Source organism: Hyla sarda, chromosome 6 (assembly GCF_029499605.1).
Source record: "Hyla sarda isolate aHylSar1 chromosome 6, aHylSar1.hap1, whole genome shotgun sequence".
NCBI lineage: Eukaryota > Metazoa > Chordata > Amphibia > Anura > Hylidae > Hyla > Hyla sarda.
In genome coordinates, this window is record NC_079194.1 from 281,144,053 (window position 1) to 281,165,447 (window position 21,395).

General features: G+C 41.3%; 41 non-coding genes across 41 annotated transcripts; 26 read left to right on the top strand and 15 right to left on the bottom strand.

Moving 5' to 3' along the window:
* Nucleotides 1–61: 61 nt before the first annotated feature.
* TRNAT-UGU (transfer RNA threonine (anticodon UGU)) lies at nt 62–135 on the top strand. The gene has a single exon. It is a non-coding gene; the product is annotated as a tRNA-Thr (tRNA).
* Nucleotides 136–534: 399 nt separating this feature from the next.
* Nucleotides 535–616, bottom strand: TRNAS-GCU (transfer RNA serine (anticodon GCU)). The gene has a single exon. It is a non-coding gene; the product is annotated as a tRNA-Ser (tRNA).
* Nucleotides 617–1,518: 902 nt separating this feature from the next.
* On the top strand, nt 1,519–1,592 carry TRNAT-UGU (transfer RNA threonine (anticodon UGU)). Its single transcript has one exon. It is a non-coding gene; the product is annotated as a tRNA-Thr (tRNA).
* A 377-nt stretch (nt 1,593–1,969) lies between these two features.
* Nucleotides 1,970–2,051, bottom strand: TRNAS-GCU (transfer RNA serine (anticodon GCU)). Its single transcript has one exon. It is a non-coding gene; the product is annotated as a tRNA-Ser (tRNA).
* Nucleotides 2,052–2,279: 228 nt separating this feature from the next.
* Nucleotides 2,280–2,353, top strand: TRNAT-AGU (transfer RNA threonine (anticodon AGU)). The gene has a single exon. It is a non-coding gene; the product is annotated as a tRNA-Thr (tRNA).
* Nucleotides 2,354–2,953: 600 nt separating this feature from the next.
* On the top strand, nt 2,954–3,027 carry TRNAT-UGU (transfer RNA threonine (anticodon UGU)). Its single transcript has one exon. It is a non-coding gene; the product is annotated as a tRNA-Thr (tRNA).
* A 377-nt stretch (nt 3,028–3,404) lies between these two features.
* Nucleotides 3,405–3,486, bottom strand: TRNAS-GCU (transfer RNA serine (anticodon GCU)). Its single transcript has one exon. It is a non-coding gene; the product is annotated as a tRNA-Ser (tRNA).
* A 903-nt stretch (nt 3,487–4,389) lies between these two features.
* On the top strand, nt 4,390–4,463 carry TRNAT-UGU (transfer RNA threonine (anticodon UGU)). Its single transcript has one exon. It is a non-coding gene; the product is annotated as a tRNA-Thr (tRNA).
* Nucleotides 4,464–4,840: 377 nt separating this feature from the next.
* TRNAS-GCU (transfer RNA serine (anticodon GCU)) lies at nt 4,841–4,922 on the bottom strand. The gene has a single exon. It is a non-coding gene; the product is annotated as a tRNA-Ser (tRNA).
* Nucleotides 4,923–5,150: 228 nt separating this feature from the next.
* Nucleotides 5,151–5,224, top strand: TRNAT-AGU (transfer RNA threonine (anticodon AGU)). Its single transcript has one exon. It is a non-coding gene; the product is annotated as a tRNA-Thr (tRNA).
* Nucleotides 5,225–5,824: 600 nt separating this feature from the next.
* Nucleotides 5,825–5,898, top strand: TRNAT-UGU (transfer RNA threonine (anticodon UGU)). The gene has a single exon. It is a non-coding gene; the product is annotated as a tRNA-Thr (tRNA).
* Nucleotides 5,899–6,473: 575 nt separating this feature from the next.
* TRNAT-UGU (transfer RNA threonine (anticodon UGU)) lies at nt 6,474–6,547 on the top strand. Its single transcript has one exon. It is a non-coding gene; the product is annotated as a tRNA-Thr (tRNA).
* Nucleotides 6,548–6,924: 377 nt separating this feature from the next.
* On the bottom strand, nt 6,925–7,006 carry TRNAS-GCU (transfer RNA serine (anticodon GCU)). Its single transcript has one exon. It is a non-coding gene; the product is annotated as a tRNA-Ser (tRNA).
* A 228-nt stretch (nt 7,007–7,234) lies between these two features.
* On the top strand, nt 7,235–7,308 carry TRNAT-AGU (transfer RNA threonine (anticodon AGU)). Its single transcript has one exon. It is a non-coding gene; the product is annotated as a tRNA-Thr (tRNA).
* Nucleotides 7,309–7,908: 600 nt separating this feature from the next.
* Nucleotides 7,909–7,982, top strand: TRNAT-UGU (transfer RNA threonine (anticodon UGU)). Its single transcript has one exon. It is a non-coding gene; the product is annotated as a tRNA-Thr (tRNA).
* A 377-nt stretch (nt 7,983–8,359) lies between these two features.
* Nucleotides 8,360–8,441, bottom strand: TRNAS-GCU (transfer RNA serine (anticodon GCU)). Its single transcript has one exon. It is a non-coding gene; the product is annotated as a tRNA-Ser (tRNA).
* A 228-nt stretch (nt 8,442–8,669) lies between these two features.
* TRNAT-AGU (transfer RNA threonine (anticodon AGU)) lies at nt 8,670–8,743 on the top strand. Its single transcript has one exon. It is a non-coding gene; the product is annotated as a tRNA-Thr (tRNA).
* Nucleotides 8,744–9,343: 600 nt separating this feature from the next.
* On the top strand, nt 9,344–9,417 carry TRNAT-UGU (transfer RNA threonine (anticodon UGU)). The gene has a single exon. It is a non-coding gene; the product is annotated as a tRNA-Thr (tRNA).
* A 399-nt stretch (nt 9,418–9,816) lies between these two features.
* On the bottom strand, nt 9,817–9,898 carry TRNAS-GCU (transfer RNA serine (anticodon GCU)). The gene has a single exon. It is a non-coding gene; the product is annotated as a tRNA-Ser (tRNA).
* A 228-nt stretch (nt 9,899–10,126) lies between these two features.
* TRNAT-AGU (transfer RNA threonine (anticodon AGU)) lies at nt 10,127–10,200 on the top strand. The gene has a single exon. It is a non-coding gene; the product is annotated as a tRNA-Thr (tRNA).
* A 600-nt stretch (nt 10,201–10,800) lies between these two features.
* Nucleotides 10,801–10,874, top strand: TRNAT-UGU (transfer RNA threonine (anticodon UGU)). Its single transcript has one exon. It is a non-coding gene; the product is annotated as a tRNA-Thr (tRNA).
* A 377-nt stretch (nt 10,875–11,251) lies between these two features.
* Nucleotides 11,252–11,333, bottom strand: TRNAS-GCU (transfer RNA serine (anticodon GCU)). Its single transcript has one exon. It is a non-coding gene; the product is annotated as a tRNA-Ser (tRNA).
* Nucleotides 11,334–11,561: 228 nt separating this feature from the next.
* TRNAT-AGU (transfer RNA threonine (anticodon AGU)) lies at nt 11,562–11,635 on the top strand. The gene has a single exon. It is a non-coding gene; the product is annotated as a tRNA-Thr (tRNA).
* A 600-nt stretch (nt 11,636–12,235) lies between these two features.
* Nucleotides 12,236–12,309, top strand: TRNAT-UGU (transfer RNA threonine (anticodon UGU)). Its single transcript has one exon. It is a non-coding gene; the product is annotated as a tRNA-Thr (tRNA).
* A 377-nt stretch (nt 12,310–12,686) lies between these two features.
* TRNAS-GCU (transfer RNA serine (anticodon GCU)) lies at nt 12,687–12,768 on the bottom strand. Its single transcript has one exon. It is a non-coding gene; the product is annotated as a tRNA-Ser (tRNA).
* Nucleotides 12,769–13,670: 902 nt separating this feature from the next.
* On the top strand, nt 13,671–13,744 carry TRNAT-UGU (transfer RNA threonine (anticodon UGU)). The gene has a single exon. It is a non-coding gene; the product is annotated as a tRNA-Thr (tRNA).
* Nucleotides 13,745–14,144: 400 nt separating this feature from the next.
* Nucleotides 14,145–14,226, bottom strand: TRNAS-GCU (transfer RNA serine (anticodon GCU)). Its single transcript has one exon. It is a non-coding gene; the product is annotated as a tRNA-Ser (tRNA).
* Nucleotides 14,227–14,533: 307 nt separating this feature from the next.
* Nucleotides 14,534–14,607, top strand: TRNAT-UGU (transfer RNA threonine (anticodon UGU)). Its single transcript has one exon. It is a non-coding gene; the product is annotated as a tRNA-Thr (tRNA).
* Nucleotides 14,608–14,984: 377 nt separating this feature from the next.
* TRNAS-GCU (transfer RNA serine (anticodon GCU)) lies at nt 14,985–15,066 on the bottom strand. The gene has a single exon. It is a non-coding gene; the product is annotated as a tRNA-Ser (tRNA).
* A 228-nt stretch (nt 15,067–15,294) lies between these two features.
* On the top strand, nt 15,295–15,368 carry TRNAT-AGU (transfer RNA threonine (anticodon AGU)). Its single transcript has one exon. It is a non-coding gene; the product is annotated as a tRNA-Thr (tRNA).
* Nucleotides 15,369–15,968: 600 nt separating this feature from the next.
* On the top strand, nt 15,969–16,042 carry TRNAT-UGU (transfer RNA threonine (anticodon UGU)). Its single transcript has one exon. It is a non-coding gene; the product is annotated as a tRNA-Thr (tRNA).
* A 377-nt stretch (nt 16,043–16,419) lies between these two features.
* Nucleotides 16,420–16,501, bottom strand: TRNAS-GCU (transfer RNA serine (anticodon GCU)). The gene has a single exon. It is a non-coding gene; the product is annotated as a tRNA-Ser (tRNA).
* Nucleotides 16,502–16,729: 228 nt separating this feature from the next.
* On the top strand, nt 16,730–16,803 carry TRNAT-AGU (transfer RNA threonine (anticodon AGU)). Its single transcript has one exon. It is a non-coding gene; the product is annotated as a tRNA-Thr (tRNA).
* Nucleotides 16,804–17,403: 600 nt separating this feature from the next.
* Nucleotides 17,404–17,477, top strand: TRNAT-UGU (transfer RNA threonine (anticodon UGU)). The gene has a single exon. It is a non-coding gene; the product is annotated as a tRNA-Thr (tRNA).
* A 377-nt stretch (nt 17,478–17,854) lies between these two features.
* Nucleotides 17,855–17,936, bottom strand: TRNAS-GCU (transfer RNA serine (anticodon GCU)). The gene has a single exon. It is a non-coding gene; the product is annotated as a tRNA-Ser (tRNA).
* A 902-nt stretch (nt 17,937–18,838) lies between these two features.
* On the top strand, nt 18,839–18,912 carry TRNAT-UGU (transfer RNA threonine (anticodon UGU)). Its single transcript has one exon. It is a non-coding gene; the product is annotated as a tRNA-Thr (tRNA).
* A 400-nt stretch (nt 18,913–19,312) lies between these two features.
* Nucleotides 19,313–19,394, bottom strand: TRNAS-GCU (transfer RNA serine (anticodon GCU)). Its single transcript has one exon. It is a non-coding gene; the product is annotated as a tRNA-Ser (tRNA).
* Nucleotides 19,395–19,701: 307 nt separating this feature from the next.
* Nucleotides 19,702–19,775, top strand: TRNAT-UGU (transfer RNA threonine (anticodon UGU)). Its single transcript has one exon. It is a non-coding gene; the product is annotated as a tRNA-Thr (tRNA).
* A 377-nt stretch (nt 19,776–20,152) lies between these two features.
* On the bottom strand, nt 20,153–20,234 carry TRNAS-GCU (transfer RNA serine (anticodon GCU)). Its single transcript has one exon. It is a non-coding gene; the product is annotated as a tRNA-Ser (tRNA).
* Nucleotides 20,235–20,462: 228 nt separating this feature from the next.
* Nucleotides 20,463–20,536, top strand: TRNAT-AGU (transfer RNA threonine (anticodon AGU)). The gene has a single exon. It is a non-coding gene; the product is annotated as a tRNA-Thr (tRNA).
* Nucleotides 20,537–21,136: 600 nt separating this feature from the next.
* Nucleotides 21,137–21,210, top strand: TRNAT-UGU (transfer RNA threonine (anticodon UGU)). Its single transcript has one exon. It is a non-coding gene; the product is annotated as a tRNA-Thr (tRNA).
* The last annotated feature ends 185 nt before the right edge of the window (nt 21,211–21,395 follow it).

Below are 21,395 nucleotides of genomic sequence, written 5' to 3' on the forward strand. Positions count from 1 at the left end.
TAGACATTTTAATCATTGCATAGCAATTCCCATTTTCTGACTTTTAGGCGTGGGTTTTCATGGCGCTGTGGTTTAGTTGGTTAAAGCGCCTGTCTTGTAAACAGGAGATCCTGAGTTCAAATCTCAGCAGTGCCTTTCTTTCTTTGCAATTTTGAGCTTTTCATACCAAGAAGTAGACGTTCAATCATATGTGACTTCAAACTTGTCTATCCCACAGTCCTAAGAATGTCCGAGCAAAGTCAAAAATATGTATGCTGGCTGAATGCCCAAAAGAAGGAAATGTCCTCATCTTCTTTATTGGATAGTATTAAGCACCATGCAAGAGAAATGGAAAAACAATGCAGGATTACTAATGCCAGATTGATAGGTCACAGAGGCACGTTTCTGAATCAAAAATAGAAAACTGCCATGGTGGGAGCATCCACTGCATATGCTGACAATAAAGACTCTACAAGGCAAGTTGCAAAGAATCTACAAGGCAAGTTGCAAAGAATCTACTAGGCAAGCTGCAAAGTGGTAAAAAGTAGAAGAAACCGACGAGGATGGGATTTGAACCCATGCATGCAGAGCACAATGGATTAGCAGTCCATCGCCTTAACCACTCGGCCACCTCGTCTACATAAGACCCTACCTCCAGGTGATAGATTCTGAGAACAGGGTCAAAAAGTTTTTTGCTGCATTTTTATTGAAGGTCACAGATCAGGCACTGGCTGAGGGGACCGTAACTCCAAGTTGGTGAAAAAATGCAAGCTGCAACCACTCCATCAATGCACAACATTTAGTAGAAATTTGAATCATTGCGTAAGAAATTCCCATTTTCTGGCTTTTCTGCTGGACTTCATGTGGCGCTGTGGCTTAGTTGGTTAAAGCACCTGCCTAGTAAATAGGAGATCTTGAGTTCAAATCTCAGCAGTGCCCTTTTTCCCCTAAATTTTAAGCTTTTCATACCAAAAAGCAGATGTTCAATCCTATCTGACATCAATATTATCCATCCCACAGCCCTAAGACAGTCCGAGGAAAGTCAAAAATATGGATGCTGGCTAAACGCCCAAAAGAAAGAATTGTCCTCATCTTCTTTATAGGATAGCATTAAGCACCATGCAAGAGGAATTGGAAGACAAGGCAAGATTTCTAAGGCCTGGTTGATAGGTCACGTAACGCACCCTTCTGGATTGGAAATAGAAAACTCCCATGCCTGCAAAGACAATAAAAAATCTTCAAAGCAAGATAACAAGTTGTAAAAGGCATTCAGAGCACAATGGATTAGCCGTCCATCGACTTAACCCCTCGGCCACCTCATCTTTAAAAGGCAACCACTCCAGGTGAGACATTCCGACAACATGATCAACAAGTCTTTGGCTGCATTTTCATTGAAGGTCACATATTAAGCACTGGCTGAATGGACCGTAACTCAAAAGATGCAAGCTGCAACTGCTCCGTCAATATACTGCATTTTGTAGACATTTTAATCATTGCATAGCAATTCCCATTTTCTGACTTTTTGGCATTGGTTGTCATGGCACTGTGGCTTAGTTGGTTAAAGCACCTGTCTTGTAAACAGGAGATCCTGAGTTTGAATCTCAGCAGTGCCTTTCTTTCTTTGCAATTTTGAGCTTTTCATACCAAGAAGTAGACGTTCAATCATATGTGACTTCAAACTTGTCTATCCCACAGTCCTAAGAATGTCTGAGCAAAGTCAAAAATATGTATGCTGGCTGAATGCCCAAAAGAAGGAAATGTCCTCATCTCCTTTATTGGATAGTATTAAGCACCATGCAAGAGAAATGGAAAAACAATGCAGGATTACTAATGCCAGGTTGATAGGTCACATGAGGCACCTTTCTGAATCAAAAATAGAAAACTGCCATGGTGGGAGCATCCACTGCATATGCTGACAATAAAGAATCTACAAGGCAAATTGCAAAGAATCTACTAGGCAAGCTGCAAAGTGGTAAAAAGTAGAAAAAACCGACAAGGATGGGATTTGAACCCATGCATGCAGAGCACAATGGATTAGCAGTCCATCGCCTTAACCACTCGGCCACCTCGTATACATAAGACCCTACCTCCAGGTGATAGATTCTGAGAACAGGGTCAAAAAGTTTTTTGCTGCATTTTTATTGAAGGTCACAGATCAGGCACTGGCTGAGGGGACCGTAACTCCAAGTTGGTGAAAAAATGCAAGCTGCAACCACTCCATCAATGCACAACATTTAGTAGAAATTTGAATCATTGCGTAAGAAATTCCCATTTTCTGGCTTTTCTGCTGGACTTCATGTGGTGCTGTGGCTTAGTTGGTTAAAGCGCCTGTCTAGTAAACAGGAGATCCTGAGTTCAAATCTCAGCAGTGCCTTTTTTCCCCTAAATTTTAAGCTTTTCATACCAAAAAGCAGAAGTTCAATCCTATCTGACATCAATATTATCCATCCCACAGCCCTAAGACAGTCCGAGGAAAGTCAAAAATATGGATGCTGGCTAAACGCCCAAAAGAAAGAATTGTCCTCATCTTCTTTATAGGATAGCATTAAGCACCATGCAAGAGGAATTGGAAGACAAGGCAGGATTTCTAAGGCCTGGTTGATAGGTCACGTAACGCACCCTTCTGGATTGGAAATAGAAAACTCCCATGCCTGCAAAGACAATAAAAAATCTTCAAAGCAAGATAACAAGTTGGAAAAGGCATGCAGAGCACAATGGATTAGCCGTCCATCGACTTAACCCCTCGGCCACCTCATCTTTAAAAGGCAACCACTCCAGGTGAGACATTCTGACAACATGATCAACAAGTCTTTGGCTGCATTTTCATTGAAGGTCACATATTAAGCACTGGCTGAATGGACCGTAACTCAAAAAATGCAAGCTGCAACTGCTCCGTCAATATACAGCATTTTGTAGACATTTTAATCATTGCATAGCAATTCCCATTTTCTGACTTTTTGGCGTTGGTTGTCATGACACTGTGGCTTAGTTGGTTAAAGTGCCTGTCTTGTAAACAGGAGATCCTGAGTTCGAATCTCAGCAGTGCCTTTCTTTCTTTGCAATTTTGAGCTTTTCATACCAAGAAGTAGACGTTCAATCATATGTGACTTCAAACTTGTCTATCCCACAGTCCTAAGAATGTCTGAGCAAAGTCAAAAATATGTATGCTGGCTGAATGCCCAAAAGAAGGAAATGTCCTCATCTTCTTTATTGGATAGTATTAAGCACCATGCAAGAGAAATGGAAAAACAATGCAGGATTACTAATGCCAGGTTGATAGGTCACATGAGGCACCTTTCTGAATCAAAAATAGAAAACTGCCATGGTGGGAGCATCCACTGCATATGCTGACAATAAAGAATCTACAAGGCAAGTTGCAAAGAATCTACTAGGCAAGCTGCAAAGTGGTAAAAAGTAGAAGAAACCGACAAGAATGGGATTTGAACCCATGCATGCAGAGCACAATGGATTAGCAGTCCATCGCCTTAACCACTCGGCCACCTCGTCTACATAAGACCCCACCTCCAGGTGATAGATTCTGAGAACAGGGTCAAAAAGTTTTTTGCTGCATTTTTATTGAAGGTCACAGATCAGGCACTGGCTGAGGGGACCGTAACTCCAAGTTGGTGAAAAAATGCAAGCTGCAACCACTCCATCAATGCACAACATTTAGTAGAAATTTGAATCATTGCGTAAGAAATTCCCATTTTCTGGCTTTTCTGCTGGACTTCATGTGGCGCTGTGGCTTAGTTGTTTAAACGCCTGTCTAGTAAACAGGAGATCCTGAGTTCAAATCTCACCAGTGCCTTTTTTTCCCCTAAATTTTAAGCTTTTCATACCAAAAAGCAGATGTTGAATCCTATCTGACATCAATATTATCCATCCCACAGCCCTAAGACAGTCCGAGGAAAGTCAAAAATATGGATGCTGGCTAAACGCCCAAAAGAAAGAATTGTCCTCATCTTCTTTATAGGATAGCATTAAGCACCATGCAAGAGGAATTGGAAGACAAGGCAGGATTTCTAAGGCCTGGTTGATAGGTCACGTAACGCACCCTTCTGGATTGGAAATAGAAAACTCCCATGCCTGCAAAGACAATAAAAAAATCTTCAAAGCAAGATAAAAAGTTGGAAAAGGCATGCAGAGCACAATGGATTAGCCGTCCATCGACTTAACCCCTCGGCCACCTCATCTTTAAAAGGCAACCACTCCAGGTGAGACACTCTGACAACATGATCAACAAGTCTTTGGCTGCATTTTCATTGAAGGTCACATATTAAGCACTGGCTGAATGGACCGTAACTCAAAAAATGCAAGCTGCAACTGCTCCGTCAATATACAGCATTTTGTAGACATTTTAATCATTGCATAGCAATTCCCATTTTCTGACTTTTTGGCATTGGTTGTCATGGCACTGTGGCTTAGTTGGTTAAAGCGCCTGTCTTGTAATCAGGAGATCCTGACTTTGAATCTCAGCAGTGCCTTTCTTTCTTTGCAATTTTGAGCTTTTCATACCAAGAAGTAGACGTTCAATCATATGTGACTTCAAACTTGTCTATCCCACAGTCCTAAGAATGTCTGAGCAAAGTCAAAAATATGTATGCTGGCTGAATGCCCAAAAGAAGGAAATGTCCTCATCTTCTTTATTGGATAGTATTAAGCACCATGCAAGAGAAATGGAAAAACAATGCAGGATTACTAATGCCAGGTTGATAGGTCACATGAGGCACCTTTCTGAATCAAAAATAGAAAACTGCCATGGTGGGAGCATCCACTGCATATGCTGACAATAAAGAATCTACAAGGCAAATTGCAAAGAATCTACTAGGCAAGCTGCAAAGTGGTAAAAAGTAGAAGAAACCGACAAGGATGGGATTTGAACCCATGCATGCAGAGCACAATGGATTAGCAGTCCATCGCCTTAACCACTCGGCCACCTCGTATACATAAGACCCTACCTCCAGGTGATAGATTCTGAGAACAGGGTCAAAAAGTTTTTTGCTGCATTTTTATTGAAGGTCACAGATCAGGCACTGGCTGAGGGGACCGTAACTCCAAGTTGGTGAAAAAATGCAAGCTGCAACCACTCCATCAATGCACAACATTTAGTAGAAATTTGAATCATTGCGTAAGAAATTCCCATTTTCTGGCTTTTCTGCTGGACTTCATGTGGCGCTGTGGCTTAGTTGGTTAAAGCACCTGTCTAGTAAACAGGAGATCCTGAGTTCAAATCTCAGCAGTGTCTTTTTTCCCCTAAATTTTAAGCTTTTCATACCAAAAAGCAGATGTTCAATCCTATCTGACATCAATATTATCCATCCCACAGCCCTAAGACAGTCCGAGGAAAGTCAAAAATATGGATGCTGGCTAAACGCCCAAAAGAAAGAATTGTCCTCATCTTCTTTATAGGATAGCATTAAGCACCATGCAAGAGGAATTGGAAAACAAGGCAGGATTTCTAAGGCCTTGTTGATAGGTCACGTAACACACCCTTCTGGATTGGAAATAGAAAACTTCCATGCCTGCAAAGACAATAAAAAATCTTCAAAGCAAGATACCAAGTTGGAAAAGGCATGCAGAGCACAATGGATTAGCCGTCCATCGACTTAACCCCTCGGCCACCTCGTCTTTAAAAGGCAACCACTCCAGGTGAGACATTCTAACAACATGATCAACAAGTCTTTGGCTGCATTTTCATTGAAGGTCACATATTAAGCACTGGCTGAGTGGACCGTAACTCAAAAAATGCAAGCTGCAACTGCTCCGTCAATATACAGCATTTTGTAGACATTTTATTCATTGCATAGCAATTCCCATTTTCTGACTTTTTGGCATTGGTTGTCATGGTGCTGTGGCTTAGTTGGTTAAAGCGCCTGTCTTGTAAACAGGATATCCTGAGTTTGAATCTCAGCAGTGCCTTTCTTTCTTTGCAATTTTGAGCTTTTCATACCAAGAAGTAGACGTTCAATCATATGTGACTTCAAACTTGTCTATCCCACAGTCCTAAGAATGTCCGAGCAAAGTCAAAAATATGTATGCTGGCTGAATGCCCAAAAGAAGGAAATGTCCTCATCTTCTTTATTGGATAGTATTAAGCACCATGCAAGAGAAATGGAAAAAGAATGCAGGATTACTAATGCCAGATTGATAGGTCACAGAGGCACGTTTCTGAATCAAAAATAGAAAACTGCCATGGTGGGAGCATCCACTGCATATGCTGACAATAAAGACTCTACAAAGCAAGTTGCAAAGAATCTACAAGGCAAGTTGCAAAGAATCTACAAGGCAAGTTGCAAAGAATCTACATTCTGACAACATGATCAACAAGTCTTTGGCTGCATTTTCATTGAAGGTCACATATTAAGCACTGGCTGAGTGGACCGTAACTCAAAAAATGCAAGCTGCAACTGCTCCGTCAATATACAGCATTTTGTAGACATTTTAATCATTGCATAGCAATTCCCATTTTCTGACTTTTTGGCATTGGTTGTCATGGTGCTGTGGCTTAGTTGGTTAAAGTGCCTGTCTTGTAAACAGGATATCCTGAGTTTGAATCTCAGCAGTGCCTTTCTTTCTTTGCAATTTTGAGCTTTTCATACCAAGAAGTAGACGTTCAATCATATGTGACTTCAAACTTGTCTATCCCACAGTCCTAAGAATGTCTAAGCAAAGTCAAAAATATGTATGCTGGCTGAATGCCCAAAAGAAGGAAATGTCCTCATCTTCTTTATTGGATAGTATTAAGCACCATGCAAGAGAAATGGAAAAACAATGCAGGATTACTAATGCCAGGTTGATAGGTCGCATGAGGCACCTTTCTGAATCAAAAATAGAAAACTGCCATGGTGGGAGCATCCACTGCATTTGCTGACAATAAAGAATCTACAAGGCAAATTGCAAAGAATCTACTAGGCAAGCTGCAAAGTGGTAAAAAGTAGAAGAACCCTACAAGGATGGGATTTGAACCCATGCATGCAGAGCACAATGGATTAGCAGTCCATCGCCTTAACCACTCGGCCACCTCGTCTACAAAAGACCCCACCTCCAGGTGATAGATTCTGAGAACAAGGTCAAAAAGTTTTTTGCTGCATTTTTATTGAAGGTCACAGATCAGGCACTGGCTGAGGGGACCGTAACTCCAAGTTGGTGAAAAAATGCAAGCTGCAACCACTCCATCAATGCACAACATTTAGTAGAAATTTGAATCATTGCGTAAGAAATTCCCATTTTCTGGCTTTTCTGCTGGACTTCATGTGGCGCTGTGGCTTAGTTGGTTAAAGCGCCTGTCTAGTAAACAGGAGATCCTGAGTTCAAATCTCAGCAGTGCCTTTTTTCCCCTAAATTTTAAGCTTTTCATACCAAAAAGCAGATGTTCAATCCTATCTGACATCAATATTATCCATCCCACAGCCCTAAGACAGTCCGAGGAAAGTCAAAAATATGGATGCTGGCTAAACGCCCAAAAGAAAGAATTGTCCTCATCTTCTTTATAGGATAGCATTAAGCACCATGCAAGAGGAATTGGAAGACAAGGCAGGATTTCTAAGGCCTGGTTGATAGGTCACGTAACGCACCCTTCTGGATTGGAAATAGAAAACTCCCATGCCTGCAAAGACAATAAAAAATCTTCAAAGCAAGATAACAAGTTGGAAAAGGCATGCAGAGCACAATGGATTAGCCGTCCATCGACTTAACCCCTCGGCCACCTCATCTTTAAAAGGCAACCACTCCAGGTGAGACATTCTGACAACATGATCAACAAGTCTTTGGCTGCATTTTCATTGAAGGTCACATATTAAGCACTGGCTGAATGGACCGTAACTCAAAAAATGCAAGCTGCAACTGCTCCGTCAATATATAGCATTTTGTAGACATTTTAATCATTGCATAGCAATTCCCATTTTCTGACTTTTTGGAGTTGGTTGTCATGACACTGTGGCTTAGTTGGTTAAAGTGCCTGTCTTGTAAACAGGAGATCCTGAGTTTGAATCTCAGCAGTGCCTTTCTTTCTTTGCAATTTTGAGCTTTTCATACCAAGAAGTAGACGTTCAATCATATGTGACTTCAAACTTGTCTATCCCACAGTCCTAAGAATGTCTGAGCAAAGTCAAAAATATGTATGCTGGCTGAATGCCCAAAAGAAGGAAATGTCCTCATCTTCTTTATTGGATAGTATTAAGCACCATGCAAGAGAAATGGAAAAACAATGCAGGATTACTAATGCCAGGTTGATAGGTCACATGAGGCACCTTTCTGAATCAAAAATAGAAAACTGCCATGGTGGGAGCATCCACTGCATATGCTGACAATAAAGAATCTACAAGGCAAATTGCAAAGAATCTACTAGGCAAGCTGCAAAGTGGTAAAAAGTAGAAGAAACCGACAAGGATGGGATTTGAACCCATGCATGCAGAGCACAATGGATTAGCAGTCCATCGCCTTAACCACTCGGCCACCTCGTATACATAAGACCCTACCTCCAGGTGATAGATTCTGAGAACAGGGTCAAAAAGTTTTTTGCTGCATTTTTATTGAAGGTCACAGATCAGGCACTGGCTGAGGGGACCGTAACTCCAAGTTGGTGAAAAAATGCAAGCTGCAACCACTCCATCAATGCACAACATTTAGTAGAAATTTGAATCATTGCGTAAGAAATTCCCATTTTCTGGCTTTTCTGCTGGACTTCATGTGGCGCTGTGGCTTAGTTGGTTAAAGCACCTGTCTAGTAAACAGGAGATCCTGAGTTCAAATCTCAGCAGTGCCTTTTTTCCCCTAAATTTTAAGCTTTTCATACCAAAAAGCAGATGTTCAATCCTATCTGACATCAATATTATCCATCCCACAGCCCTAAGACAGTCCGAGGAAAGTCAAAAATATGGATGCTGGCTAAACGCCCAAAAGAAAGAATTGTCCTCATCTTCTTTATAGGATAGCATTAAGCACCATGCAAGAGGAATTGGAAAACAAGGCAGGATTTCTAAGGCCTGGTTGATAGGTCACGTAACACACCCTTCTGGATTGGAAATAGAAAACTCCCATGCCTGCAAAGACAATAAAAAATCTTCAAAGCAAGATACCAAGTTGGAAAAGGCATGCAGAGCACAATGGATTAGCCGTCCATCGACTTAACCCCTCGGCCACCTCGTCTTTAAAAGGCAACCACTCCAGGTGAGACATTCTAACAACATGATCAACAAGTCTTTGGCTGCATTTTCATTGAAGGTCACATATTAAGCACTGGCTGAGTGGACCGTAACTCAAAAAGTGCAAGCTGCAACTGCTCCGTCAATATACAGCATTTTGTAGACATTTTAATCATTGCATAGCAATTCCCATTTTCTGACTTTTTGGCATTGGTTGTCATGGTGCTGTGGCTTAGTTGGTTAAAGCGCCTGTCTTGTAAACAGGATATCCTGAGTTTGAATCTCAGCAGTGCCTTTCTTTCTTTGCAATTTTGAGCTTTTCATACCAAGAAGTAGACGTTCAATCATATGTGACTTCAAACTTGTCTATCCCACAGTCCTAAGAATGTCCGAGCAAAGTCAAAAATATGTATGCTGGCTGAATGCCCAAAAGAAGGAAATGTCCTCATCTTCTTTATTGGATAGTATTAAGCACCATGCAAGAGAAATGGAAAAAGAATGCAGGATTACTAATGCCAGATTGATAGGTCACAGAGGCACGTTTCTGAATCAAAAATAGAAAACTGCCATGGTGGGAGCATCCACTGCATATGCTGACAATAAAGACTCTACAAGGCAAGTTGCAAAGAATCTACAAGGCAAGTTGCAAAGAATCTACTAGGCAAGCTGCAAAGTAGTAAAAAGTAGAAGAAACCGACGAGGATGGGATTTGAACCCATGCATGCAGAGCACAATGGATTAGCAGTCCATCGCCTTAACCACTCGGCCACCTCGTCTACATAAGACCCTACCTCCAGGTGATAGATTCTGAGAACAAGGTCAAAAAGTTTTTTGCTGCATTTTTATTGAAGGTCACAGATCAGGCACTGGCTGAGGGGACCGTAACTCCAAGTTGGTGAAAAAATGCAAGCTGCAACCACTCCATCAATGCACAACATTTAGTAGAAATTTGAATCATTGCGTAAGAAATTCCCATTTTCTGGCTTTTCTGCTGGACTTCATGTGGCGCTGTGGCTTAGTTGGTTAAAGCACCTGTCTAGTAAACAGGAGATCCTGAGTTCAAATCTCAGCAGTGCCTTTTTTCCCCTAAATTTTAAGCTTTTCATACCAAAAAGCAGATGTTCAATCCTATCTGACATCAATATTATCCATCCCACAGCCCTAAGACAGTCCGAGGAAAGTCAAAAATATGGATGCTGGCTAAACGCCCAAAAGAAAGAATTGTCCTCATCTTCTTTATAGGATAGCATTAAGCACCATGCAAGAGGAATTGGAAGACAAGGCAAGATTTCTAAGGCCTGGTTGATAGGTCACGTAACGCACCCTTCTGGATTGGAAATAGAAAACTCCCATGCCTGCAAAGACAATAAAAAATCTTCAAAGCAAGATAACAAGTTGTAAAAGGCATGCAGAGCACAATGGATTAGCCGTCCATCGACTTAACCCCTCGGCCACCTCATCTTTAAAAGGCAACCACTCCAGGTGAGACATTCCGACAACATGATCAACAAGTCTTTGGCTGCATTTTCATTGAAGGTCACATATTAAGCACTGGCTGAATGGACCGTAACTCAAAAAATGCAAGCTGCAACTGCTCCGTCAATATACAGCATTTTGTAGACATTTTAATCATTGCATAGCAATTCCCATTTTCTGACTTTTTGGCATTGGTTGTCATGGCACTGTGGCTTAGTTGGTTAAAGCACCTGTCTTGTAAACAGGAGATCCTGAGTTTGAATCTCAGCAGTGCCTTTCTTTCTTTGCAATTTTGAGCTTTTCATACCAAGAAGTAGACGTTCAATCATATGTGATTTCAAACTTGTCTATCCCACAGTCCTAAGAATGTCTGAGCAAAGTCAAAAATATGTATGCTGGCTGAATGCCCAAAAGAAGGAAATGTCCTCATCTCCTTTATTGGATAGTATTAAGCACCATGCAAGAGAAATGGAAAAACAATGCAGGATTACTAATGCCAGGTTGATAGGTCACATGAGGCACCTTTCTGAATCAAAAATAGAAAACTGCCATGGTGGGAGCATCCACTGCATATGCTGACAATAAAGAATCTACAAGGCAAATTGCAAAGAATCTACTAGGCAAGCTGCAAAGTGGTAAAAAGTAGAAGAAACCGACAAGGATGGGATTTGAACCCATGCATGCAGAGCACAATGGATTAGCAGTCCATCGCCTTAACCACTCGGCCACCTCGTATACATAAGACCCTACCTCCAGGTGATAGATTCTGAGAACAGGGTCAAAAAGTTTTTTGCTGCATTTTTATTGAAGGTCACAGATCAGGCACTGGCTGAGGGGACCGTAACTCCAAGTTGGTGAAAAAATGCAAGCTGCAACCACTCCATCAATGCACAACATTTAGTAGAAATTTGAATCATTGCGTAAGAAATTCCCATTTTCTGGCTTTTCTGCTGGACTTCATGTGGCGCTGTGGCTTAGTTGGTTAAAGCGCCTGTCTAGTAAACAGGAGATTCTGAGTTCAAATCTCAGCAGTGCCTTTTTTCCCCTAAATTTTAAGCTTTTCATACCAAAAAGCAGAAGTTCAATCCTATCTGACATCAATATTATCCATCCCACAGCCCTAAGACAGTCTGAGGAAAGTCAAAAATATGGATGCTGGCTAAACGCCCAAAAGAAAGAATTGTCCTCATCTTCTTTATAGGATAGCATTAAGCACCATGCAAGAGGAATTGGAAGACAAGGCAGGATTTCTAAGGCCTGGTTGATAGGTCACGTAACGCACCCTTCTGGATTGGAAATAGAAAACTCCCATGCCTGCAAAGACAATAAAAAATCTTCAAAGCAAGATAACAAGTTGGAAAAGGCATGCAGAGCACAATGGATTAGCCGTCCATCGACTTAACCCCTCGGCCACCTCATCTTTAAAAGGCAACCACTCCAGGTGAGACATTCTGACAACATGATCAACAAGTCTTTGGCTGCATTTTCATTGAAGGTCACATATTAAGCACTGGCTGAATGGACCGTAACTCAAAAAATGCAAGCTGCAACTGCTCCGTCAATATACAGCATTTTGTAGACATTTTAATCATTGCATAGCAATTCCCATTTTCTGACTTTTTGGCGTTGGTTGTCATGACACTGTGGCTTAGTTGGTTAAAGTGCCTGTCTTGTAAACAGGAGATCCTGAGTTCGAATCTCAGCAGTGCCTTTCTTTCTTTGCAATTTTGAGCTTTTCATACCAAGAAGTAGACGTTTAATCATATGTGACTTCAAACTTGTCTATCCCACAGTCCTAAGAATGTCTGAGCAAAGTCAAAAATATGTATGCTGGCTGAATGCCCAAAAGAAGGAAATGTCCTCATCTTCTTTATTGGATAGTATTAAGCACCATGCAAGAGAAATGGAAAAACAATGCAGGATTACTAATGCCAGGTTGATAGGTCACATGAGGCACCTTTCTGAATCAAAAATAGAAAACTGCCATGGTGGGAGCATCCACTGCATATGCTGACAATAAAGAATCTACAAGGCAAGTTGCAAAGAATCTACTAGGCAAGCTGCAAAGTGGTAAAAAGTAGAAGAAACCGACGAGAATGGGATTTGAACCCATGCATGCAGAGCACAATGGATTAGCAGTCCATCGCCTTAACCACTCGGCCACCTCGTCTACATAAGACCCCACCTCCAGGTGATAGATTCTGAGAACAGGGTCAAAAAGTTTTTTGCTGCATTTTTATTGAAGGTCACAGATCAGGCACTGGCTGAGGGGACCGTAACTCCAAGTTGGTGAAAAAATGCAAGCTGCAACCACTCCATCAATGCACAACATTTAGTAGAAATTTGAATCATTGCGTAAGAAATTCCCATTTTCTGGCTTTTCTGCTGGACTTCATGTGGCGCTGTGGCTTAGTTGTTTAAACGCCTGTCTAGTAAACAGGAGATCCTGAGTTCAAATCTCACCAGTGCCTTTTTTTCCCCTAAATTTTAAGCTTTTCATACCAAAAGCAGATGTTGAATCCTATCTGACATCAATATTATCCATCCCACAGCCCTAAGACAGTCCGAGGAAAGTCAAAAATATGGATGCTGGCTAAACGCCCAAAAGAAAGAATTGTCCTCATCTTCTTTATAAAATAGCATTAAGCACCATGCAAGAGGAATTGGAAGACAAGGCAGGATTTCTAAGGCCTGGTTGATAGGTCACGTAACGCACCCTTCTGGATTGGAAATAGAAAACTCCCATGCCTGCAAAGACAATAAAAAAATCTTCAAAGCAAGATAACAAGTTGGAAAAGGCATGCAGAGCACAATGGATTAGCCGTCCATCGACTTAACCCCTCGGCCACCTCATCTTTAAAAGGCAACCAATCCAGGTGAGACACTCTGACAACATGATCAACAAGTCTTTGGCTGCATTTTCATTGAAGGTCACATATTAAGCACTGGCTGAATGGACCGTAACTCAAAAAATGCAAGCTGCAACTGCTCCATCAATATACAGCATTTTGTAGACATTTTAATCATTGCATAGCAATTCCCATTTTCTGACTTTTTGGCATTGGTTGTCATGGCACTGTGGCTTAGTTGGTTAAAGCGCCTGTCTTGTAATCAGGAGATCCTGAGTTTGAATCTCAGCAGTGCCTTTCTTTCTTTGCAATTTTGAGCTTTTCATACCAAGAAGTAGACGTTCAATCATATGTGACTTCAAACTTGTCTATCCCACAGTCCTAAGAATGTCTGAGCAAAGTCAAAAATATGTATGCTGGCTGAATGCCCAAAAGAAGGAAATGTCCTCATCTTCTTTATTGGATAGTATTAAGCACCATGCAAGAGAAATGGAAAAACAATGCAGGATTACTAATGCCAGGTTGATAGGTCACATGAGGCACCTTTCTGAATCAAAAATAGAAAACTGCCATGGTGGGAGCATCCACTGCATATGCTGACAATAAAGAATCTACAAGGCAAATTGCAAAGAATCTACAAGGCAAGTTGCAAAGACTCTACTAGGCAAGCTGCAAAGTGGTAAAAAGTAGAAGAAACCGACAAGGATGGGATTTGAACCCATGCATGCAGAGCACAATGGATTAGCAGTCCATCGCCTTAACCACTCGGCCACCTCGTCTAAAAACTGCCATGGTGGGAGCCATGAGCCATATGAGCCATATGAGCCATATGCTTACAATAAAGAATCTACAAGGCAAGTTGCAAAGAATCTACAAGGCAAGTTGCAAAGAATCTACATTCTGACAACATGATCAACAAGTCTTTGGCTGCATTTTCATTGAAGGTCACATATTAAGCACTGGCTGAGTGGACCGTAACTCAAAAAATGCAAGCTGCAACTGCTCCGTCAATATACAGCATTTTGTAGACATTTTAATCATTGCATAGCAATTCCCATTTTCTGACTTTTTGGCATTGGTTGTCATGGTGCTGTGGCTTAGTTGGTTAAAGCGCCTGTCTTGTAAACAGGATATCCTGAGTTTGAATCTCAGCAGTGCCTTTCTTTCTTTGCAATTTTGAGCTTTTCATACCAAGAAGTAGACGTTCAATCATATGTGACTTCAAACTTGTCTATCCCACAGTCCTAAGAATGTCTAAGCAAAGTCAAAAATATGTATGCTGGCTGAATGCCCAAAAGAAGGAAATGTCCTCATCTTCTTTATTGGATAGTATTAAGCACCATGCAAGAGAAATGGAAAAACAATGCAGGATTACTAATGCCAGGTTGATAGGTCGCATGAGGCACCTTTCTGAATCAAAAATAGAAAACTGCCATGGTGGGAGCATCCACTGCATTTGCTGACAATAAAGAATCTACAAGGCAAATTGCAAAGAATCTACTAGGCAAGCTGCAAAGTGGTAAAAAGTAGAAGAAACCTACAAGGATGGGATTTGAACCCATGCATGCAGAGCACAATGGATTAGCAGTCCATCGCCTTAACCACTCGGCCACCTCGTCTACAAAAGACCCCACCTCCAGGTGATAGATTCTGAGAACAAGGTCAAAAAGTTTTTTGCTGCATTTTTATTGAAGGTCACAGATCAGGCACTGGCTGAGGGGACCGTAACTCCAAGTTGGTGAAAAAATGCAAGCTGCAACCACTCCATCAATGCACAACATTTAGTAGATATTTGAATCATTGCGTAAGAAATTCCCATTTACTGGCTTTTCTGCTGGACTTCATGTGGCGCTGTGGCTTAGTTGGTTAAAGCGCCTGTCTAGTAAACAGGAGATCCTGAGTTCAAATCTCAGCAGTGCCTTTTTTCCCCTAAATTTTAAGCTTTTCATACCAAAAAGCAGATGTTCAATCCTATCTGACATCAATATTATCCATCCCACAGCCCTAAGACAGTCCGAGGAAAGTCAAAAATATGGATGCTGGCTAAACGCCCAAAAGAAAGAATTGTCCTCATCTTCTTTATAGGATAGCATTAAGCACCATGCAAGAGGAATTGGAAAACAAGGCAGGATTTCTAAGGCCTGGTTGATAGGTCACGTAACACACCCTTCTGGATTGGAAATAGAAAACTCCCATGCCTGCAAAGACAATAAAAAATCTTCAAAGCAAGATAACAAGTTGTAAAAGGCATGCAGAGCACAATGGATTAGCCGTCCATCGACTTAACCCCTCGGCCACCTCATCTTTAAAAGGCAACCACTCCAGGTGAGACATTCCGACAACATGATCAACAAGTCTTTGGCTGCATTTTCATTGAAGGTCACATATTAAGCACTGGCTGAATGGACCGTAACTCAAAAAATGCAAGCTGCAACTGCTCCGTCAATATACAGCATTTTGTAGACATTTTAATCATTGCATAGCAATTCCCATTTTCTGACTTTTTGGCATTGGTTGTCATGGCACTGTGGCTTAGTTGGTTAAAGCACCTGTCTTGTAAACAGGAGATCCTGAGTTTGAATCTCAGCAGTGCCTTTCTTTCTTTGCAATTTTGAGCTTTTCATACCAAGAAGTAGACGTTCAATCATATGTGATTTCAAACTTGTCTATCCCACAGTCCTAAGAATGTCTGAGCAAAGTCAAAAATATGTATGCTGGCTGAATGCCCAAAAGAAGGAAATGTCCTCATCTCCTTTATTGGATAGTATTAAGCACCATGCAAGAGAAATGGAAAAACAATGCAGGATTACTAATGCCAGGTTGATAGGTCACATGAGGCACCTTTCTGAATCAAAAATAGAAAACTGCCATGGTGGGAGCATCCACTGCATATGCTGACAATAAAGAATCTACAAGGCAAATTGCAAAGAATCTACTAGGCAAGCTGCAAAGTGGTAAAAAGTAGAAGAAACCGACAAGGATGGGATTTGAACCCATGCATGCAGAGCACAATGGATTAGCAGTCCATCGCCTTAACCACTCGGCCACCTCGTATACATAAGACCCTACCTCCAGGTGATAGATTCTGAGAACAGGGTCAAAAAGTTTTTTGCTGCATTTTTATTGAAGGTCACAGATCAGGCACTGGCTGAGGGGACCGTAACTCCAAGTTGGTGAAAAAATGCAAGCTGCAACCACTCCATCAATGCACAACATTTAGTAGAAATTTGAATCATTGCGTAAGAAATTCCCATTTTCTGGCTTTTCTGCTGGACTTCATGTGGCGCTGTGGCTTAGTTGGTTAAAGCGCCTGTCTAGTAAACAGGAGATTCTGAGTTCAAATCTCAGCAGTGCCTTTTTTCCCCTAAATTTTAAGCTTTTCATACCAAAAAGCAGAAGTTCAATCCTATCTGACATCAATATTATCCATCCCACAGCCCTAAGACAGTCTGAGGAAAGTCAAAAATATGGATGCTGGCTAAACGCCCAAAAGAAAGAATTGTCCTCATCTTCTTTATAGGATAGCATTAAGCACCATGCAAGAGGAATTGGAAGACAAGGCAGGATTTCTAAGGCCTGGTTGATAGGTCACGTAACGCACCCTTCTGGATTGGAAATAGAAAACTCCCATGCCTGCAAAGACAATAAAAAATCTTCAAAGCAAGATAACAAGTTGGAAAAGGCATGCAGAGCACAATGGATTAGCCGTCCATCGACTTAACCCCTCGGCCACCTCATCTTTAAAAGGCAACCACTCCAGGTGAGACATTCTGACAACATGATCAACAAGTCTTTGGCTGCATTTTCATTGAAGGTCACATATTAAGCACTGGCTGAATGGACCGTAACTCAAAAAATGCAAGCTGCAACTGCTCCGTCAATATACAGCATTTTGTAGACATTTTAATCATTGCATAGCAATTCCCATTTTCTGACTTTTTGGCGTTGGTTGTCATGACACTGTGGCTTAGTTGGTTAAAGTGCCTGTCTTGTAAACAGGAGATCCTGAGTTCGAATCTCAGCAGTGCCTTTCTTTCTTTGCAATTTTGAGCTTTTCATACCAAGAAGTAGACGTTTAATCATATGTGACTTCAAACTTGTCTATCCCACAGTCCTAAGAATGTCTGAGCAAAGTCAAAAATATGTATGCTGGCTGAATGCCCAAAAGAAGGAAATGTCCTCATCTTCTTTATTGGATAGTATTAAGCACCATGCAAGAGAAATGGAAAAACAATGCAGGATTACTAATGCCAGGTTGATAGGTCACATGAGGCACCTTTCTGAATCAAAAATAGAAAACTGCCATGGTGGGAGCATCCACTGCATATGCTGACAATAAAGAATCTACAAGGCAAGTTGCAAAGAATCTACTAGGCAAGCTGCAAAGTGGTAAAAAGTAGAAGAAACCGACGAGAATGGGATTTGAACCCATGCATGCAGAGCACAATGGATTAGCAGTCCATCGCCTTAACCACTCGGCCACCTCGTCTACATAAGACCCCACCTCCAGGTGATAGATTCTGAGAACAGGGTCAAAAAGTTTTTTGCTGCATTTTTATTGAAGGTCACAGATCAGGCACTGGCTGAGGGGACCGTAACTCCAAGTTGGTGAAAAAATGCAAGCTGCAACCACTCCATCAATGCACAACATTTAGTAGAAATTTGAATCATTGCGTAAGAAATTCCCATTTTCTGGCTTTTCTGCTGGACTTCATGTGGCGCTGTGGCTTAGTTGTTTAAACGCCTGTCTAGTAAACAGGAGATCCTGAGTTCAAATCTCACCAGTGCCTTTTTTTCCCCTAAATTTTAAGCTTTTCATACCAAAAGCAGATGTTGAATCCTATCTGACATCAATATTATCCATCCCACAGCCCTAAGACAGTCCGAGGAAAGTCAAAAATATGGATGCTGGCTAAACGCCCAAAAGAAAGAATTGTCCTCATCTTCTTTATAAAATAGCATTAAGCACCATGCAAGAGGAATTGGAAGACAAGGCAGGATTTCTAAGGCCTGGTTGATAGGTCACGTAACGCACCCTTCTGGATTGGAAATAGAAAACTCCCATGCCTGCAAAGACAATAAAAAAATCTTCAAAGCAAGATAACAAGTTGGAAAAGGCATGCAGAGCACAATGGATTAGCCGTCCATCGACTTAACCCCTCGGCCACCTCATCTTTAAAAGGCAACCAATCCAGGTGAGACACTCTGACAACATGATCAACAAGTCTTTGGCTGCATTTTCATTGAAGGTCACATATTAAGCACTGGCTGAATGGACCGTAACTCAAAAAATGCAAGCTGCAACTGCTCCATCAATATACAGCATTTTGTAGACATTTTAATCATTGCATAGCAATTCCCATTTTCTGACTTTTTGGCATTGGTTGTCATGGCACTGTGGCTTAGTTGGTTAAAGCGCCTGTCTTGTAATCAGGAGATCCTGAGTTTGAATCTCAGCAGTGCCTTTCTTTCTTTGCAATTTTGAGCTTTTCATACCAAGAAGTAGACGTTCAATCATATGTGACTTCAAACTTGTCTATCCCACAGTCCTAAGAATGTCTGAGCAAAGTCAAAAATATGTATGCTGGCTGAATGCCCAAAAGAAGGAAATGTCCTCATCTTCTTTATTGGATAGTATTAAGCACCATGCAAGAGAAATGGAAAAACAATGCAGGATTACTAATGCCAGGTTGATAGGTCACATGAGGCACCTTTCTGAATCAAAAATAGAAAACTGCCATGGTGGGAGCATCCACTGCATATGCTGACAATAAAGAATCTACAAGGCAAATTGCAAAGAATCTACAAGGCAAGTTGCAAAGACTCTACTAGGCAAGCTGCAAAGTGGTAAAAAGTAGAAGAAACCGACAAGGATGGGATTTGAACCCATGCATGCAGAGCACAATGGATTAGCAGTCCATCGCCTTAACCACTCGGCCACCTCGTCTAAAAACTGCCATGGTGGGAGCCATGAGCCATATGAGCCATATGAGCCATATGCTTACAATAAAGAATCTACAAGGCAAGTTGCAAAGAATCTACAAGGCAAGTTGCAAAGAATCTACATTCTGACAACATGATCAACAAGTCTTTGGCTGCATTTTCATTGAAGGTCACATATTAAGCACTGGCTGAGTGGACCGTAACTCAAAAAATGCAAGCTGCAACTGCTCCGTCAATATACAGCATTTTGTAGACATTTTAATCATTGCATAGCAATTCCCATTTTCTGACTTTTTGGCATTGGTTGTCATGGTGCTGTGGCTTAGTTGGTTAAAGCGCCTGTCTTGTAAACAGGATATCCTGAGTTTGAATCTCAGCAGTGCCTTTCTTTCTTTGCAATTTTGAGCTTTTCATACCAAGAAGTAGACGTTCAATCATATGTGACTTCAAACTTGTCTATCCCACAGTCCTAAGAATGTCTAAGCAAAGTCAAAAATATGTATGCTGGCTGAATGCCCAAAAGAAGGAAATGTCCTCATCTTCTTTATTGGATAGTATTAAGCACCATGCAAGAGAAATGGAAAAACAATGCAGGATTACTAATGCCAGGTTGATAGGTCGCATGAGGCACCTTTCTGAATCAAAAATAGAAAACTGCCATGGTGGGAGCATCCACTGCATTTGCTGACAATAAAGAATCTACAAGGCAAATTGCAAAGAATCTACTAGGCAAGCTGCAAAGTGGTAAAAAGTAGAAGAAACCTACAAGGATGGGATTTGAACCCATGCATGCAGAGCACAATGGATTAGCAGTCCATCGCCTTAACCACTCGGCCACCTCGTCTACAAAAGACCCCACCTCCAGGTGATAGATTCTGAGAACAAGGTCAAAAAGTTTTTTGCTGCATTTTTATTGAAGGTCACAGATCAGGCACTGGCTGAGGGGACCGTAACTCCAAGTTGGTGAAAAAATGCAAGCTGCAACCACTCCATCAATGCACAACATTTAGTAGATATTTGAATCATTGCGTAAGAAATTCCCATTTACTGGCTTTTCTGCTGGACTTCATGTGGCGCTGTGGCTTAGTTGGTTAAAGCGCCTGTCTAGTAAACAGGAGATCCTGAGTTCAAATCTCAGCAGTGCCTTTTTTCCCCTAAATTTTAAGCTTTTCATACCAAAAAGCAGATGTTCAATCCTATCTGACATCAATATTATCCATCCCACAGCCCTAAGACAGTCCGAGGAAAGTCAAAAATATGGATGCTGGCTAAACGCCCAAAAGAAAGAATTGTCCTCATCTTCTTTATAGGATAGCATTAAGCACCATGCAAGAGGAATTGGAAAACAAGGCAGGATTTCTAAGGCCTGGTTGATAGGTCACGTAACACACCCTTCTGGATTGGAAATAGAAAACTCCCATGCCTGCAAAGACAATAAAAAATCTTCAAAGCAAGATACCAAGTTGGAAAAGGCATGCAGAGCACAATGGATTAGCCGTCCATCGACTTAACCCCTCGGCCACCTCGTCTTTAAAAGGCAACCACTCCAGGTGAGACATTCTGACAACATGATCAACAAGTCTTTGGCTGCATTTTCATTGAAGGTCACATATTAAGCACTGGCTGAGTGGACCGTAACTCAAAAAATGCAAGCTGCAACTGCTCCGTCAATATACAGCATTTTGTAGACATTTTAATCATTGCATAGCAATTCCCATTTTCTGACTTTTTGGCATTGGTTGTCATGGTGCTGTGGCTTAGTTGGTTAAAGCGCCTGTCTTGTAAACAGGATATCCTGAGTTTGAATCTCAGCAGTGCATTTCTTTCTTTGCAATTTTGAGCTTTTCATACCAAGAAGTAGACGTTCAATCATATGTGACTTCAAACTTGTCTATCCCACAGTCCTAAGAATGTCTAAGCAAAGTCAAAAATATGTATGCTGGCTGAATGCCCAAAAGAAGGAAATGTCCTCATCTTCTTTATTGGATAGTATTAAGCACCATGC